Raw genomic sequence first — 18,440 nt, forward strand, 5'->3', positions numbered from 1 at the left:
AGTCAGCGGTATGCTGTATGATTAGATAGCTGTTGGTCAGGGGTATGCTGTATGATTAGATAGCTGTTGGTCAGGGGTATGCTGTATGAACCGATACCTGGTGGTCAGCGGTATGCTGTATGATTAGATACCTGGTGGTCAGCGGGGTACGCTGTATGATTAGATACCTGGTGGTCACAGGGACGCTGTATGATTAGATACCTGGTGGCCAGGGGTTTGCTGTATGATTAGATACCTAGTGGTCAGGGGTACGTTGTATGATTAGATACCTGGTGGTCAGGGGGACGCTGTATGATTAGATACCTGGTGGTCAGGGGGATGCTGTATGTTTAGATACTTGGTGGTCAGTGAGACGCTGTATGATTAGATACCTGGTGGTCAGGGGTACTTTGTATGATTAGATACCTGGTGGTCAGGGGGATGCTGTATGTTTAGATACTTGGTGGTCAGGGAGACGCTGTATGAACAGATACCTGGTGGTCGGGGGTACGTTGTATGATTAGATACCTGGTGGTCAGGGGTACTTTGTATGATTAGATACCTGGTGGTCAGGGGGATGCTGTATGTTTAGATACCTTGTGGTCAGTGGGACGCTGTATGTTTATATACCTGGTGGTCAGTGGTACGCTGTATGTTTAGATACCTGGTAGTCAGGGGGACGCTGTATGTTTATATACCTGGTGGACAGGGGGACGCTGTATGACTAGATACCTGGTGGTCAGGGGGACGCTGTATGTTTAGATACCTGGTAGTCAGGGGTAGACTGTATGATTAGATACCTGGTGGTCAGGGGTACGCTGTACGACTAGATACCTGGTGGTCAGGGGGACGCTGTATGATTAGATACCTGGTGGTCAGGGGGACGCTGTATGACTAGATACCTTGAGGTAAGGAGTACGCTGTATGATAGATACCTGGTGGTCAGGGGTACGCTGTATGTTTAGATACCTGGTGGTCAGTGGTACGCTGCATGATTAGATACCTGGTGGTAAGTGGTACGCTGTATGATTAGATACCTGGTGGTCAGTGGTACGCTGCATGATTAGATACCTGGTGGTCAGTGGGACGCTGTATAATTAGATACCTGGTGGTCAGTGGTACGCTGCATGATTAGATACCTGGTGGTCAGGGGGACGCTGTATGATTAGATACCTTGAGGTAAGGGGTACGCTGTATGATTAGATACATGGTGGTCAGGGGGACGCTGTATGATTAGATACCTGGTGGTCAGGGGTACACTGTACGACTAGATACCTGGTGGTCAGGGGGACGCTGTATGATTAGATACCTGATGTTCAGGGAGACGCTGTATGATTAGATACCTGGTGGTCAGGGAGACGCTGTATGATTAGATACCTGGTGGTCAGGGGTAGGCTGTATGATTAGATACCTGGTGGTCAGGGATACGCTGTATGATTAGATACCTGGTGGTCAGGGGTAGGCTGTATGATTAGATACCTGGTGGTCAGGGGTACGCTGTATGATTAGATACCTGGTGGTCAGGGGTAGGCTGTATAATTAGATACCTGGTGGTCAGGGGGACGCTGTAGGATTAGATACCTGGTGGTCAGGGGTAGGCTGTATGATTAGATACCTGGTGGTCAGGGGTAGGCTGTATAATTAGATACCTGGTGGTCAGGGGTACGCTGTATGTTTAGATACCTGGTGGTCAGTGGTACGCTGCATGATTAGATACCTGGTGTTCAGTGGTACGCTGCATGATTAGATACCTGGTGGTCAGGGGGATGCTGTATGATTAGATATCTGGTGGTCAGGGATACGCTGTATGACTAGATACCTTGAGGTAAGGAGTGCGCTGTATGATAGATACCTGGTGGTCAGGGGTCGCTGTAGGATTATATACCTGGTGGTCAGTGGTACGCTGTATGTTTAGATACCTGGTGGTCAGGGGGACGCTGTATGATTAGATACCTGGTGGTCAGGGGGACGCTGTATGATTAGATACCTGGTGGTCAGGGGGACGCTGTATGATAGATACCTGGTGGTCAGGGGTACGCTGTATGTTTAGATACCTGGTAGTCAGGGGTAGACTGTATGATTAGATACCTGGTGGTCAGGGGTACGCTGCATGATTAGATACCTGGTGGTCAGTGGGACACTGTATGATTAGATGCCTGGTGGTCAGTGGTACGCTGCATGATTAGATACCTGGTGGTCAGGGGGACGCTGTATGATTAGATACCTTGAGGTAAGGGGTACGCTGTATGATTAGATACATGGTGGTCAGGGGGACGCTGTATGATTAGATACCTGGTGGTCAGGGGTCCACTTTATGATTAGATACCTGGTTGTCAGATGTACGCTGTATGATTAGATACCTGATGTTCAGGGAGACGCTGTATGATTAGATACCTGGTGGTCAGGGGTAGGCTGTATGATTAGATACCTGGTGGTCAGGGATACGCTGTATGATTAGATACCTGGTGGTCAGGGGTAGGCTGTATGATTAGATACCTGGTGGTCAGGGATACGCTGTATGATTAGATACCTGGTGGTCAGGGGTAGGCTGTATGATTAGATACCTGGTGGTCAGGGATACGCTGTATGACTAGATACCTTGAGGTAAGGGGTACGCTGTACGACTACATACCTGGTGGTCAGGGGGACGCTGTTTGTTTAGATACCTGGTGGTCAGGGGTACGCTGTATGATTAGATACCTGGTGGTCAGTGGTACGCTGCATGATTAGATACCTGGTGGTCAGTGGGACGCTGTATGATTAGATACCTGGTGGTCAGGGATACGCTGTATGACTAGATACCTTGAGGTAAGGGGTACGCTGTATGATTAGATACATGGTGGTCACTGGTACGCTGCATGATTAGATACCTGGTGGACGGGGGTACACTGTATGATTAGATACCTGGTGGTCAGGGCTACACTGTACGACTAGATACCTGGTGGTCAGGGGGACGCTGTATGATTAGATACCTGGTGGTCAGGGGACCACTTTATGATTAGATACCTGGTGGTCAGATGTACGCTGCATGATTAGATACCTGGTGGTCAGGGGACCACTTTATGATTAGATACCTGGTGGTCAGATGTACGCTGCATGATTAGATACCTGGTGGTCAGGGGTAGGCTGTATGATTTAGATACCTGGTGGTCAGCGGGACGCTGTATGATTGGATACCTGGTGGTCAGGGGTAGACTGTATGATTAGATACCAGGTAGTCAGGGGTAGACTGTATGATTAGATACCTGGTGGTCAGTGGTACGCTGTATGATTAGATAACTGGTAGTCAGGGGGACTTTGTAGAATTAGATACCTGGTGGTCAGGGGGACGCTGTATGATTGTATACCTGGTGGCCAGGGGGAAGCTGTATGATTAGACACCTGATGGTTAGGGGTTTGCTGTATGATTAGATACCTGGTGGTCAGGGGTACGCTGTATGATTAGATAACTGGTAGTCAGGGGGACTTTGTAGAATTAGATACCTGGTGGTCAGGGGGACGCTGTATGATTGTATACCTGGTGGCCAGGGGGAAGCTGTATGATTAGACACCTGATGGTTAGGGGTTTGCTGTATGATTAGATACCTGGTGGTCAGGGGGGCGCTGTATGATTTAGATACCTGGTGGTCAGCGGGACGCTGTATGATTAGATACCTGGTAGTCAGGGGTACGCTGAATAATAAGATACCTGGTGGTCAGGGGTAGACTGTATGATTAGATACCTGGTGGTCAGGGGTACGCTGTATAATTAGATACCTGGTGGTCAGCGGGACGCTGTATGATTAGATACCTGGTGGTCAGGGGTACGCTGTATAATAAGATACCTGGTGGTCAGGGGTAGACTGTATGATTAGATACCTGGTGGTCAGGGGTACGCTGTATAATTAGATACCTGGTAGTCAGGGGTAGACTGTATGATTATATACCTGGTGGTCAGGGGTGCGCTGTATGATTAGATACGTGGTGGTCAGGGACACGCTGTATAATTAGATACCTGGTGGTCAGGGGGTCGCTGCATGATTAGATACCTGGTGGTCAGGGGTACACTGTATGTGTAGATACCTGGTGATCAGGGGTAGGCTGTATGATTAGAGACCCGGTGGTTGGGGGTACGCTGTATGATAGATATCTGGTGGTCAGGGTTACGCTGTATGATTAGATACCTGGTGGTCAGGGTTACGCTGTATGATTAGATACCTGGTGGTCAGGGGGACACTGTATGATTAGATACCTGGTGGTCAGTGGTACGCTGCATGATTAGATACCTGGTCGTCAGGGGGATGCTGTATGATAGATACCTGGTGGTCAGGGTTACGCTGTATGATTAGATACCTGGTGGTCAGGGTTACGCTGTATGATTAGATACCTGGTGGTCAGGTGTATGCTGTATGATAGATACCTGGTGGTCAGGGGGACGCTGCATGAATAGATACCTGGTGGTCAGGGCTACACTGCATGAATAGATACCTGGTGGTCAGGGCTACACTGCATGATTAGATACCTTGTGGTCAGGGGTACACTGTATGATTAGATACCTGGTGGTCAGGGGTACGCTGTATGATAGATACCTGGTGGTCAGGGGTACGCTGTATGATTAGATACCTGGTGGTCAGGGTTACGCTGTATGATTAGATACCTGGTGGTCAGGTGTATGCTGTATGATAGATACCTGGTGGTCAGGGGGACGCTGCATGAATAGATACCTGGTGGTCAGGGGTACGCTGTATGATTAGATACCTGGTGGTCAGGGGTACACTGTATAATTAGATACCGGGTGGTCAGGGTAGGCAGTATGATTAGATACCTGGTGGTCAGCGGGACGCTGCATGAATAGATACCTGGTGGTCACGGGGACGCTGTATGATTAGATACCTGGTGGTCAGGGGTACGCTGTACGACTAGATACCTGGTGGTCAGGGGGACGCTGTATGATTAGATACCTGGTGGTCAGGGGTACGCTGTATAATAAGATACCTGGTGGTCAGGGGTAGACTGTATGATTAGATACCTGGTGGTCAGGGGTACGCTGTATAATTAGATACCTGGTAGTCAGGGGTAGACTGTATGATTATATACCTGGTGGTCAGGGGTGCGCTGTATGATTAGATACGTGGTGGTCAGGGACACGCTGTATAATTAGATACCTGGTGGTCAGGGGGTCGCTGCATGATTAGATACTTGGTGGTCAGGGGTACACTGTATGTGTAGATACCTGGTGATCAGGGGTAGGCTGTATGATTAGAGACCCGGTGGTCGGGGGTACGCTGTATGATAGATACCTGGTGGTCAGGGTTACGCTGTATGATTAGATACCTGGTGGTCAGGGTTACGCTGTATGATTAGATACCTGGTGGTCAGGTGTATGCTGTATGATAGATACCTGGTGGTCAGGGGGACGCTGCATGAATAGATACCTGGTGGTCAGGGCTACACTGCATGAATAGATACCTGGTGGTCAGGGCTACACTGCATGATTAGATACCTTGTGGTCAGGGGTACACTGTATGATTAGATACCTGGTGGTCAGGGGTACGCTGTATGATAGATACCTGGTGGTCAGGGGTACGCTGTATGATTAGATACCTGGTGGTCAGGGTTACGCTGTATGATTAGATACCTGGTGGTCAGGTGTATGCTGTATGATAGATACCTGGTGGTCAGGGGGACGCTGCATGAATAGATACCTGGTGGTCAGGGGTACGCTGTATGATTAGATACCTGGTGGTCAGGGGTACACTGTATAATTAGATACCGGGTGGTCAGGGTAGGCAGTATGATTAGATACCTGGTGGTCAGCGGGACGCTGCATGAATAGATACCTGGTGGTCACGGGGACGCTGTATGATTAGATACCTGGTGGTCAGGGGTACGCTGTACGACTAGATACCTGGTGGTCAGGGGGACGCTGTATGATTAGATACCTGGTGGTCAGGGGTACGCTGTACGACTAGATACCTGGTGGTCAGGGGGACGCTGTATGATTAGATACCTGGTGGTCAGGGGGACGCTGTATGATTAGATACCTGGTGGTCAGGGGTCCACTTTATGATTAGATACCTGGTGGTCAGATGTACGCTGTATGATTAGATACCTGGTGGTCAGGGGTCCACTTTATGATTAGATACCTGGTGGTCAGATGTACACTGTATGATTAGATACCTGGTGGTCAGGGGTACGCTGTATGATAGATACCTGGTGGTCAGGGGTACGCTGTATGATTAGATACCTGGTGGTCAGGGTTACGCTGTATGATTAGATACCTGGTGGTCAGGTGTATGCTGTATGATAGATACCTGGTGGTCAGGGGGACGCTGCATGAATAGATACCTGGTGGTCAGGGGTACGCTGTATGATTAGATAGCTGGTGGTCAGGGGTACGCCGTATGATTAGATACCTGGTGGTCAGGGGGACGCTGTATGATTAGATACCTGGTGGTCAGGGATACGCTGTATGACTAGATACCTGGTGGTCACGGGGACGCTGTATGATTAGATACCTGGTGGTCAGGGGTACGCTGTATGATTAGATACCTGGTGGTCAGGTGTATGCTGTATGATAGATACGTGGTGGTCAGGGGGACGCTGCATGAATAGATACCTGGTGGTCAGGGGTACGCTGTATGATTAGATACCTGGTGGTCAGGGGTACACTGTATAATTAGATACCGGGTGGTCAGGGTAGGCAGTATGATTAGATACCTGGTGGTCAGCGGGACGCTGCATGAATAGATACCTGGTGGTCACGGGGACGCTGTATGATTAGATACCTGGTGGTCAGGGGTACGCTGTACGACTAGATACCTGGTGGTCAGGGGGACGCTGTATGATTAGATACCTGGTGGTCAGGGGTACGCTGTACGACTAGATACCTGGTGGTCAGGGGGACGCTGTATGATTAGATACCTGGTGGTCAGGGGGACGCTGTATGATTAGATACCTGGTGGTCAGGGGTCCACTTTATGATTAGATACCTGGTGGTCAGATGTACGCTGTATGATTAGATACCTGGTGGTCAGGGGTCCACTTTATGATTAGATACCTGGTGGTCAGATGTACACTGTATGATTAGATACCTGGTGGTCAGGGGTACGCTGTATGATAGATACCTGGTGGTCAGGGGTACGCTGTATGATTAGATACCTGGTGGTCAGGGTTACGCTGTATGATTAGATACCTGGTGGTCAGGTGTATGCTGTATGATAGATACCTGGTGGTCAGGGGGACGCTGCATGAATAGATACCTGGTGGTCAGGGGTACGCTGTATGATTAGATAGCTGGTGGTCAGGGGTACGCCGTATGATTAGATACCTGGTGGTCAGGGGGACGCTGTATGATTAGATACCTGGTGGTCAGGGATACGCTGTATGACTAGATACCTGGTGGTCACGGGGACGCTGTATGATTAGATACCTGGTGGTCAGGGGTACGCTGTATGATTAGATACCTGGTGGTCAGGTGTATGCTGTATGATAGATACGTGGTGGTCAGGGGGACGCTGCATGAATAGATACCTGGTGGTCAGGGGTACGCTGTATGATTAGATACCTGGTGGTCAGGGGTACACTGTATAATTAGATACCGGGTGGTCAGGGTAGGCAGTATGATTAGATACCTGGTGGTCAGCGGGACGCTGCATGAATAGATACCTGGTGGTCACGGGGACGCTGTATGATTAGATACCTGGTGGTCAGGGGTACGCTGTATGATTGGATACCTGGTGGTCAGGGGGACGCTGTATGATTAGATACCTGGTGGTCAGGGGCCCACTTTATGATTAGATACCTGGTGGTCAGGGGGATGCTGTATGATTAGATACCTGGTGGTCAGGGGGATGCTGTATGATTAGATACCTGGTGGTCAGGGGGACGCTGTATGATTATGGTTCAAAATGTGTTTTTATTTATATAGAAAATTATGCATTTAACATTAAATGTCATCAAATATTGCCAGGTAATATCACGTCACTATTTTATGTCAACTTTGTATGCCAAGATCTTAAACCAAATAAATGAACAAACTTATCTTGGTTTTGTTTTCTTGGTTTTAACCATCTATGAAAAACAAACCAAAAACAAAAAAAAAACAAACAAAACAGCAGTTATTTAGAATTGGAGAAGAAAAGGGGGTGGGGGATAGGAAAAAGGGAAAGAGGAAGAAAAAAAAAAAAAGGGGAGAGGTGGTATGAGTAAAGGGGGTCCGACCTATTAACCATTGAAGTAACCATCAAGTGTTTTTTAAGACTTAATTTTGATGGGCTGATTGGGTTTGTCTTTGGGGAATAATGCCACTTGTAACCCAGGATGCCAACTCTGGTGTGTTACGGAGCATAATCCACATGGACCAGGTTGTCAGGAAGTTGCTGTGCCTTCTCTCGTCCTTTGCACATATTTCTTCCATATACTGGATGTGATCTATCGCTTTGATCCACATCACCCTTGTGGGGGGCGATGGGGATTTCCATTTCCTGGGAATTATTTGGCGTACGGCTATGACAAAAAATCGTAGTAGTGATTTTTTGACTTGTGTCAAAGGACCAGGGAACATCGACAGTAGTGCTATTTCTGGGGATAGTTTTATATTTTGTCTACTCGTCCATGAATAGAGCTCGCCGACCTCTTGCCAAAGGGGGCAGATCATCGGGCACGACCACCAAATATGAATGAACGTACCTTTCTCTTTTAAGCATCTCCAGCAGACATCTGAATATTGTGGGAAGGCTCTGGCAAGCCCCGCGGGGGTTCTGTACCACCTTGTCAGGATCTTATAGTTTAATTCCTGTAATTTACTCGAGATGGTGGTTTTGTGTGTTAGAATATAAGCTCTCCTCCATGACTCCTCGGGGGGGGGGAACATCCGAGCTCCTTTTCCCACTCTCTCTCCAGCACAGCGCTATTTCCTTGACTATTCTCTGCTAGCAAGAATTGGTATAGTTCTGACACCCTACCCTTTACCGTTTTGTTGAGTATGAATTTGTTTTCAAAGGGTGTCGTGTCTGTTCCTATTGATGCCGGTCCCCCTAATGTCCTAATGTAGTGGCATATTTGGAGGTATTGGAACCATGCTCCAGCTGGTGCGTCCCTGCCTTCTAGGATCTCTCCTAGCGTTTTAATGTTGTTTCCCCCAAGCATGTTTTTAATTCTAGGGATTTCCTTTGTCCGGTCACTCGCCAGAAGGTTTACTAGCGGGGAGCCATTGTAAAATGCTGGAATGTCTATATTTCCCACCAGTGGAGTTAGTGGTCCTGGTCTCTTTATCCAACCTGCCTTGGTCGCAGGTCCCACCCATGCTGTCAGTAACTCTTCTATGAATGGGGAAAGTCCCGTGTTTTTATGTTTCCCCTTTCCTGGGATCCATATTAGGCCATATCCCCTATGGGGGGCTGAGTCTTGTTCTGCTGACACCCAACGTTTCTGAGATCTACTCCGTACTAGTTCCAGTACTCTTCTGGTCAGTGAGGCCTTGTGGTAGAGCGAGATATTGGGTATCCCCATTCCCCCATCCTCCTTAGGGCCAGTCAGGGCCCTCCAATTACGTCTCGGTCTTTTGTCGCCCCAGATGAATTTCATTATTATTTTCCTAATTTTATTTAAGTAGGCCCCCGGGAGTCTGATGGGGACGGTTTGGAGGACGTATAGCAGCCTAGGGAGGACATTCATTTTTATGGAACTGATCCTACCAAACCAGGAGAGGGACACTGTCCGCCATCCCTCCAGGTCTTTTTCGAGCTTTGCTAAGAGTGGCTTATAGTTTGTTTGGAATAGGTCTTTTATGTCCGGTGTGATTGTTATGCCTAAATATTTGATCCCGTTTTTTTGCCATTTGAATGTAAAGGCATTCTCCAGGTCCCCTTCCTCGTTGTTGGGTATGTTAATGTTTAAGATTTCTGTTTTATTTAAGTTTACTTTGAAATTGGAGAGGCGGCCGAATCTCCGAAACTCTTCCAGGATATTGGGCAGGGCTATCCTTGGATTTGATATGTAGAGCAGCAGGTCGTCGGCATAAAGGGCGACCTTCTGCTCGCTTGTGGCCACCTGCATTCCCCTGATGTCGGAGTTGGTTCTGAGAGCATTGGCCAGGGTCTCCATCACTATGATATAAAGAAAGGGAGACAGAGGGCAGCCCTGCCTTGTGCCATTTCTAATTTGGACCTGGTTAGACATCCTCCCGTTTACTCGTATTTTTGCTGATGGATTATTATAGAGTGCCATTATCCATTCTAGGAACCTTGAGCCCAGCCCTATCTGTTTTAGTGTTGCCTCCAGGAATCCCCAATCCACTCTATCAAAAGCCTTTTCGGCGTCGACCGCAAGAAGGCAGAGTGGGGTACCTTCCTTTGCGGCCCTTGATATGAGTGCCAATGTGCGGACTGTACTGTCCCCTGCCTCCCTTCCAGGGACGAAGCCCACCTGGTCCCCGTGTATCAGGGTTGGTATGTGGCGCTGCAGGCGGTTCGCCAACATTTTGGCAAATAATTTAGTATCCACATTTAGGAGCGATATTGGCCTGTAGCTCCCACAATTAGTCGGGTCTTTCCCAGGCTTCGGGAGGACTGTTATGACCGCCTGCAGCGCCTGTGCCGGGAAGGGGGATGCTCTGGAAACTGTATTGAATGCCTCTAACATCAGGGGGGCCAGACGACCCATACAGGTCTTATAAAAGCGGGGTGTGAACCCGTCTGGGCCTGGGCTTTTACCGATTTTCAGCGACCCGGCCGCCTCCTCCAGGTCTTGTGTTGTAAAGTCAGTCTCTAATGCCATCCTGTCTTCGTGGGGTATGCTCTTAGGGGCATGGGTTGCTATATATGCGTCTCTCTCCTTCCTATGGTCCACTTCAGTGATGTTCTGCTCTTTATCCAGATTATATAATTTCTGATAATATGCGTGGAAGCTTTCAAGGATCCTAGCATTGTCGTGGACCAGTCCCTCTCCCGGCTTGTCTATAGTGAAGACGTAGGTTTGGGGTGATCTGGGGTTTAATGCTCTAGCCAGTCCCTTACCGCACTTGTCCCCATATTCATAAAACTTTCCTCTGATTCTGTCACGTTGACAGAGAGAGGTCTGCTCCAATATATTGAGAATATTTGTTTGAGTCGCCGATATCTCCGCTGCGGTCTCTGCAGCGGGTGCCGCTTTGTTAGTCGATTCTAGCATGTTTAAGTGGGTCAAAAGGGTCTCTAACTTAGTGGACCTTAATTTTTTAATTCGGGATCCGTGCGATATGAATATTCCCCGTAATATGCACTTGAGGGCTTCCCATTTCACGGGGGATGGGGTTGTGTCTGTGGCGTGGTTAACTATGAAGGAGTCTATTGCTAGCTGTATTTCTTGTAAGCATACTGCGTCATCTAATAAGTTGTCGTTTAGGCGCCATTCGGGACTCGATTTATTCCTCTGTCCTATCCCTAGGGATCCCCAGACTGGAGCATGGTCCGACCACACAAAGGTGCCCATGGATGAGGAGGGTTTTCTGTCTAGTAAGCCATGTGATATGTAAAGATAATCTAATCTCTGGTAACTGTTGTGAGCTAGTGAGTGAAAGCTATAATCCCTCTCTCTAGGGTGGAGTGTCCTCCATAAATCTACCAATCTAAGGCTGGCTAATTCTGTTTTGAGTCTGTGCGTTGTTGTGGGGGAGACCCCCGACTTACCCCCCGAGGAGTCACAGACCGGATCCATGCAAAGGTTAAAGTCGCCTCCCATGATGATATTGGACCCGTTCGCGAAGGTCGCCAGAGCCCTCAGCGTTCGGATTCCAAAACTTTTCTGACCTAGATTGGGAAAATAAACATTAGCCAATGTAATGATTTCAGCATTTACTTGGATTTTTAAGAATAGATGTCTCCCGTTTTTGTCCATTTCGGAGGCCAGCAGTTTATGCGGTAGATATTTGTGGATTGCTATCGAAGTGCCTCCTGCTTTTTTCGTCGGGTGTGGACTATGATGCCACGTTGTATAGTGACGATGCTTACACTTCGGTATCTCAGATTCCTGGAAGTGTGTTTCCTGTATGAAGACTATCATTGTCTTCTGGCGGTGGAAGTGGTCCAAGATCTGCCCCCTTTTGGCCGGTTTATTTAACCCCCTGGCATTGTAAGTGCCAAAGGTGAGATCAGCCATCTGGTTGGCAATTGAGGTGTCTCAGCTGAGGTCGGGAATGGATAGGTGGATATAGAGTGGGGGGGGGGGGAGAGTGTTGGATGAGCAAGGAAAGAGCATGTGAAGAGGTGAAGAGAAAAAAAAAAGAGAGAAATGAGTAAGGCTCACTTTTTGAAGCCTTGTGCTGCGCTGAGTAGTCGCGCATGCTTGCTGGGTGAATTGCTGGCTTGAGCTTGCCAGCGTTCGCGATGGTGCGATTGGTCACCCTGTGTGTGGAGAGTGAGGAGGTACCGGAAGGAGGTTTTCCGAACCCCCGCGTCCCCCACCCATGGGACCAACATGTGTTAGTTGCTGCCGGCCCCTATATGAGGCCTTGGAGGATATTCCCCGAGGCACCAGGGAGTGTAGGATGATGTTCAGTGTGTAGGAGTCTGAATGTGGGGAAGGGAGTTAAGGTTAAGATTGATGAGGCATAGCATTTGTAAGTAAGAAAAAGAGATAGAAGATAAACCGTTTGTAACCATGGTTAATAACTATTAACTTGGAGAACATCTTGTGGTTCTAGTCTCTTTAACGTGTAGGCAGTCCACAGGGTCATGTGTCTTTTCCGCTTCAGTGTGCGGCCTCTCGCTCCGTTTTTCCCCGGAGCCCTGCTTCGGCGAGTTATGAGATGCGTGTTCATTTTGTCTCTGTTATTGTTAGCAGGGCAGCCGAGGTGCGGACGGTAGGGTCAGTGTTCTGGACTGGAGCTATGAGAGGCCAAAAGAAGGGCCGTGTGTCCTCTTTAGGTTTGTCCCCGTAGATTCAGGTGTTTTTATCTGCGCGGGTTCGTTTGTCTCTTTGTGCTTTTGGTTGCATGGTCTGCCACTGTTCTTGCGTTGTAGGTGCCAGGGCTGTTGGGACCATGGGCCAGTCCGGGAGGGCGACCATTGGTAGTTGTAAGGTTCCTAAAAAATTTGGGAGGTCACCTAAGTTGCGGAAGACAGCTGTTTTCCCGTCTTTTGTGGCGGACAGGGAGAAGGGGAATCCCCATCTGTATGGCGTCCCCTGAGCTTTCAGGGCTGCTAGGAGGGGTCTGAGGGCTCCTCTCATTCGCAGGGTGTGGCGCGCCAAGTCTTGGAGGAGTATGATAGGTTTTCCGTTGTGTTGCAGGTCTCCTCTTTCTCTCGCTTTCCTGATGATCTCATCTTTATCTTTGTAGAAGTGTACTCTACATATGATATCCCTTGGCATGTTGGGGTCCATGGCCCTGGGCCCTAGGGCTCTATGGATTCGGTCTATCTCTACTGGGCTCTCTGTTGGCCGTTTCAGTAATTGTTGAAAGAAAGTCTGTGCCCACTCCTCTAGCTGCTGGCCCTCCACTTCCTCCGGCAGACCTCGTATTCGTATATTATTTCGGCGGTTCCGATTTTCCAGGTCATCAATATGCATGATGAGACCTGTAATCTGGTCGGCTTGGGCTTGTATAGCTTGCCTGTGGTTTTCTAAGATGGCTGACGTGCCCTCCTGGGTGTCTTCTATTTGCATTATTCTGTGGCCTAAGTGCTGTATATATGAGCGGATGCCATCTAGTACTTGTTTGTTGGAGGATTCAAATTTGTGGAATAGTTCGGTCAGCTCGTTTTTTGTCGGAATCTCCATTATATGGCGTTTCCACTCCTCGTCTCCTGTAATGTGTGGGGAGCCTCTATTCCCTCTGGGGGGTGGACTGGCCGTGGTATTGGGCATATGTGAGGATGTCCATGAGGGGCTATCACTCCTATCAGCCATGTCTGCCTGTGCTGTAGGGGGGGGTGTGCTGTGCTGTGTGCAGGGGCTGCTGCCCGGAGTACTCACTGCACCCTCGGTCTGTTTGCCTCCTCTCTGCTCCGGCCGTCCTTGTGGGGAGAGATCCGTGCTGCTGGCTGCTCTTGCAGCTCCGTCATCGGCTTGTCTTCCCTTGTCTGGTGTCTGCAGGGCGCCTTCTCTTGGGTGCAGAGCCGCTGGTGAATGCGGAAGCTGATCTGCCTCCCGCGCTTCTGCTGGTGCCGGCGCCATCTTGCTCCTCACAGCCGGCTCCCCTGCTCCACCGAGATATCGCTCCATTCCGCCGCTTCTGCTGACCGGAGTGCAGGTCTGCGATCGGGTGGGTCTTCTCCTCCCCATGGACTGCGTGGTACTCCTTTTCTGCCGCTCGCCGGTGCCTCAAGGCTGCAGGAAAGGTAGGAGACGCGGGAGCTCGCCGAAAGTGCGGCTTATCCCGCCATCCACTTGGCCACGCCTCTAAGCTGTATGATTAGATACCTGGTGGGCAGAGGGACGCTGTATGATTAGATACCTGATGGTCAGGGAGACGCTGTATGATTAGATACCTGGTGGTCAGGGGGACACTGTATGATTAGATACCTGGTGGTCAGGGGGACGCTGTATGATTAGATACCTGATGGTCAGGGGGACGCTGTATGATAAGATAACTGGTGGTCAGGGGGACGCTGTATGATTAGATACCTGGTGGTCAGGGGGACGCTGTATGATTAGATACCTGGTGGTCAGGAGTACGCTGTATGATAAGATAACTGGTGGTCAGGGTTACGCTGCATGATTAGATACCTGGTGGTCAGGGGGACGCTGTATGATTAGATACCTGGTGGTCAGGGGGACGCTGTATGATTAGATACCTGATGGTCAGGGAGACGCTGTATGATTAGATACCTGGTGGTCAGGGGGACGCTGTAGGATTAGATACCTGGTGGTCAGGGAGACGCTGTATGATAAGATAACTGGTGGTCAGGGGGACGCTGTATGATTAGATACCTGGTGGTCAGGGGGACGCTGTATGATTAGATACCTGATGGTCAGGGAGACGCTGCATGATAAGATAACTGGTGGTCAGGGGGACGCTGTAGGATTAGATACCTGGTGGTCAGGGGTACGCTGCATATTTAGATACCTGGTGGTCAGTGGTACGCTGCATGATTAGATACCTGGTGGTCAGGGATACGCTGTATGACTAGATACCTTGAGGTAAGGGGTACGCTGTATGTTTAGATACCTGGTGGTCAGGGGTACGCTGTATATTTAGATACCTGGTGGTCAGTGGTACGCTGCATGATTAGATACCTGGTGGTCAGGGATACGCTGTATGACTAGATACCTTGAGGTAAGGGGTACGCTGTATGATTAGATACATGATGGTCACTGGTACGCTGTACGACTAGATACCTGGTGGTCAGGGGGACGCTGTATGATTAGATACCTGGTGGTCAGGGGTCCACTTTATGATTAGATACCTGGTGGTCAGGGGGGCGCTCTATGACTATATACCTGATGGTCAGGGAGATGCTGTATGATAAGATAACTGGTGGTCAGTGGTACGCTGTATGATTAGATACCTGGTGGTCAGGGGGACTTTGTGGAATTAGATACCTGGTGGTCAGGGGAAAGTATGATTAGATACCTGGTGGTCAGGGGGACGCTGTATGATTGTATACCTGGTGGCCAGGGGGAAGCTGTATGATTAGATACCTGATGCTTAGGGGTTTGCTGTATGATTAGATACCTGGTGGTTAGGGGGGCGCTGTATGATTTAGATACCTGGTGGTCAGCGGGACGCTGTATGATTAGATACCTGGTGGTCAGGGGTAGACTGTATGATTAGATACCTGGTGGTCAGGGGTACGCTGTATAATTAGATACCTGGTGGTCAGCGGGACGCTGTATGATTAGATACCTGGTGGTCAGGGGGACGCTGTATAGTTAGTTACCTGGTAGTCAGGGGTAGACTGTATGAATAGATACCTGGTGGTCAGGGGTACGCTGTATAATAAGATACCTGGTGGTCAGGGGTAGACTGTATGATTACATACCTGGTGGTCAGGGGTACGCTGTATAAGTAGATACCTGGTAGTCAGGGGTAGACTGTATGATTAGATACCTGGTGGTCAGGGGTACGCTGTATGATTAGATACCTGGTGGTCAGGGGTATGCTGTATGTTTAGATACTTGGTGGTCAGTTTTACACTGTGTGAATATATACCTGGTGGTCAGGGGTGCGCTGTATGATTAGATACCTGGTGGTCAGGGGGACGCTGTATGATTAGATACCTGGTGGTCAGCGGGACGCTGTATGATTAGATACCTGGTGGTCAGGGGGACGCTGTATAATTAGTTACCTGGTAGTCAGGGGTAGACTGTATGATTGGATGCCTGGTGGTCAGGGGTAGACTGTATGATTAGATAGCTGGTAGTCAGGGGTAGACTGTATGATTAGATACCTGGTGGTCAGGGGTACGCGGTATGATTAGATACCTGGTCGTCAGGGGGACGCTGTATGTTTAGATACCTGGTGGTCTGCGGGACGCTGTATGATTAGATACCTGGTGGTCAGGGGTAGACTGTATGATTAGATAGCTGGTGGTCAGGGGTACGCTGTATGATTAGATACCTGGTGGTCAGGGGTACGCTGTATGATTAGATACCTGGTAGTCAGGGGTACGCTGTATGTTTAGATACCTGGTGGTCAGGTGTACTTTGTATGATTACATACCTGGGGGTCACGGGGATGCTGTATGATTAGATACCTGGTGGTCAGGGGGACGCTGTATGATTAGATACCAGGTAGTCACAGGGAAGCTGTATGATTAGATACCTGGTGGTCAGGGGGATGCTGTATGATTAGATACCTGGTGGTCAGGGGGACGCTGTATGATTAGATACGTGGTGGTCAGTGGTACACTGTATATGATTAGATTCCTGGTGGTCAGGGGGACGCTGTATGATTAGATACCTGGTGGTCAGGGGGACGCTGGATGATTAGATAGCTGGTGGTCACAGGGACGCTGTATGATTAGATACCTGGTGGTCAGGGGGACGCTGTATGATTAGATACCTGGTGGTCAGGGGTACACTGTATGACTAGATACCTGGTGGTCAGTGGTACGCTGCATGATTAGATACCTGGTGGTCAGGGGTACACTGTATGATTACATACCTGGGCTTAACGGGGAGGCGGTATGATTAGATACCTGGTGGTCAGAGGTACGTTGTATGATTGGATACCTGGTTGTCAGGGGGACGCTGTATCATTAGATACCTGGTGGTCAGGAGTACGTTGTATGATTAGATACCTGGTGGTCAGTGGTACACTGTATATTATTAGATTCCTGGTTGTCAGGGGGACGCTGGATGATTAGATACCTGGTGGTTGGGGGTACACTGTATGATTAGATACCTGGTGGTCAGTGGTACACTGTATGATTAGATACCTGGGGGTCAGGGGGACGCTGTATGATTAGATACCTGGTGGTCAGGGGGACGCTGCATAACTAGATACCTGGGGGTCACGGGGAGGCTGTGTGATTAGATGCCTGGTGGTCAGAGGTACGTTGTATGATTAGATACCTGGGGGTCAGGGGGACGCTGTATGATTAGATACCTGGTGGTCAGGGGGACGCTGTATGATTAGATACCTGGTGGTCAGGGGGTACACTGTATGATTAGATACCTGGTGGTCAGGGGGACGCTGGATGATTAGATACCTGGTGGTCAGGGGGACGCTGCATAACTAGATACCTGGGGGTCACGGGGAGGCTGTGTGATTAGATACCTGGTGGTCAGAGGTACGTTGTATGATTAGATACCTGGGGGTCAGGGGGACGCTGTATGATTAGATACCTGGTGGTCAGCGGGACGCTGTATGATTAGATACCTGGTGGTCACGGGGACGCTGTATGATTAGATACCTGGTGGTCAGGGGGACGCTGTATGACTAGATACCTGGTGGTCAGGGGGACGCTGTATGATTAGATACCTGGTGGTCAGGGGGACGCTGTATGATTAGATACCTGGTGGTCAGCGGGACGCTGTATGATTAGATACCTGGTGGTCAGTGGTACGCTGCATGATTAGATACCTGGGGGTCACGGGGAGGCTGTATGATTAGATACCTGGTGGTCAGGGGGACGCTGTATGATTAGATACCTGGTGGTCAGGGGGACGCTGTATGATTAGATACCTGGTGGTCAGGGGGACGCTGTATGATTAGATACCTGGTGGTCAGGGGTACACTGTATGACTAGATACCTCGCAATAGCAAAGTCCAGGGCAGCACAACGCCGTATAACCCTCTGGGTGGGACCGTCCAATGTGCCAGCCGCAGCAAGGAGCCGGATCGCTCAGCTCCAGAAAGCCAGTCAGAAGAAAAAATAGCCGTGGCAGCAGGAAACGATGCAATCACAACACCTTTATTCCTCCAGTCACCATACGACGCTTCGATCTAACATGATCTGTATCTACATACCTGGGGGTCACGGGGACGCTGTATGATTAGATACCTAGTGGTCAGGGGGACGCTGTATGATTAGATACCTGGTGGTCAGGGGGACGCT

The 18,440-nt window shown here is 49.5% G+C and overlaps 1 protein-coding gene across 1 annotated transcript in view; it reads left to right on the top strand.

Moving 5' to 3' along the window:
* Positions 1-18,440, top strand: part of PI16 (peptidase inhibitor 16) — an 82,700-nt gene that overhangs the window by 11,974 nt on the left and 52,286 nt on the right. The window lies entirely within an intron of this gene.

This window comes from Eleutherodactylus coqui, chromosome 7, assembly GCF_035609145.1.
Source record: "Eleutherodactylus coqui strain aEleCoq1 chromosome 7, aEleCoq1.hap1, whole genome shotgun sequence".
Lineage (NCBI taxonomy): Eukaryota > Metazoa > Chordata > Amphibia > Anura > Eleutherodactylidae > Eleutherodactylus > Eleutherodactylus coqui.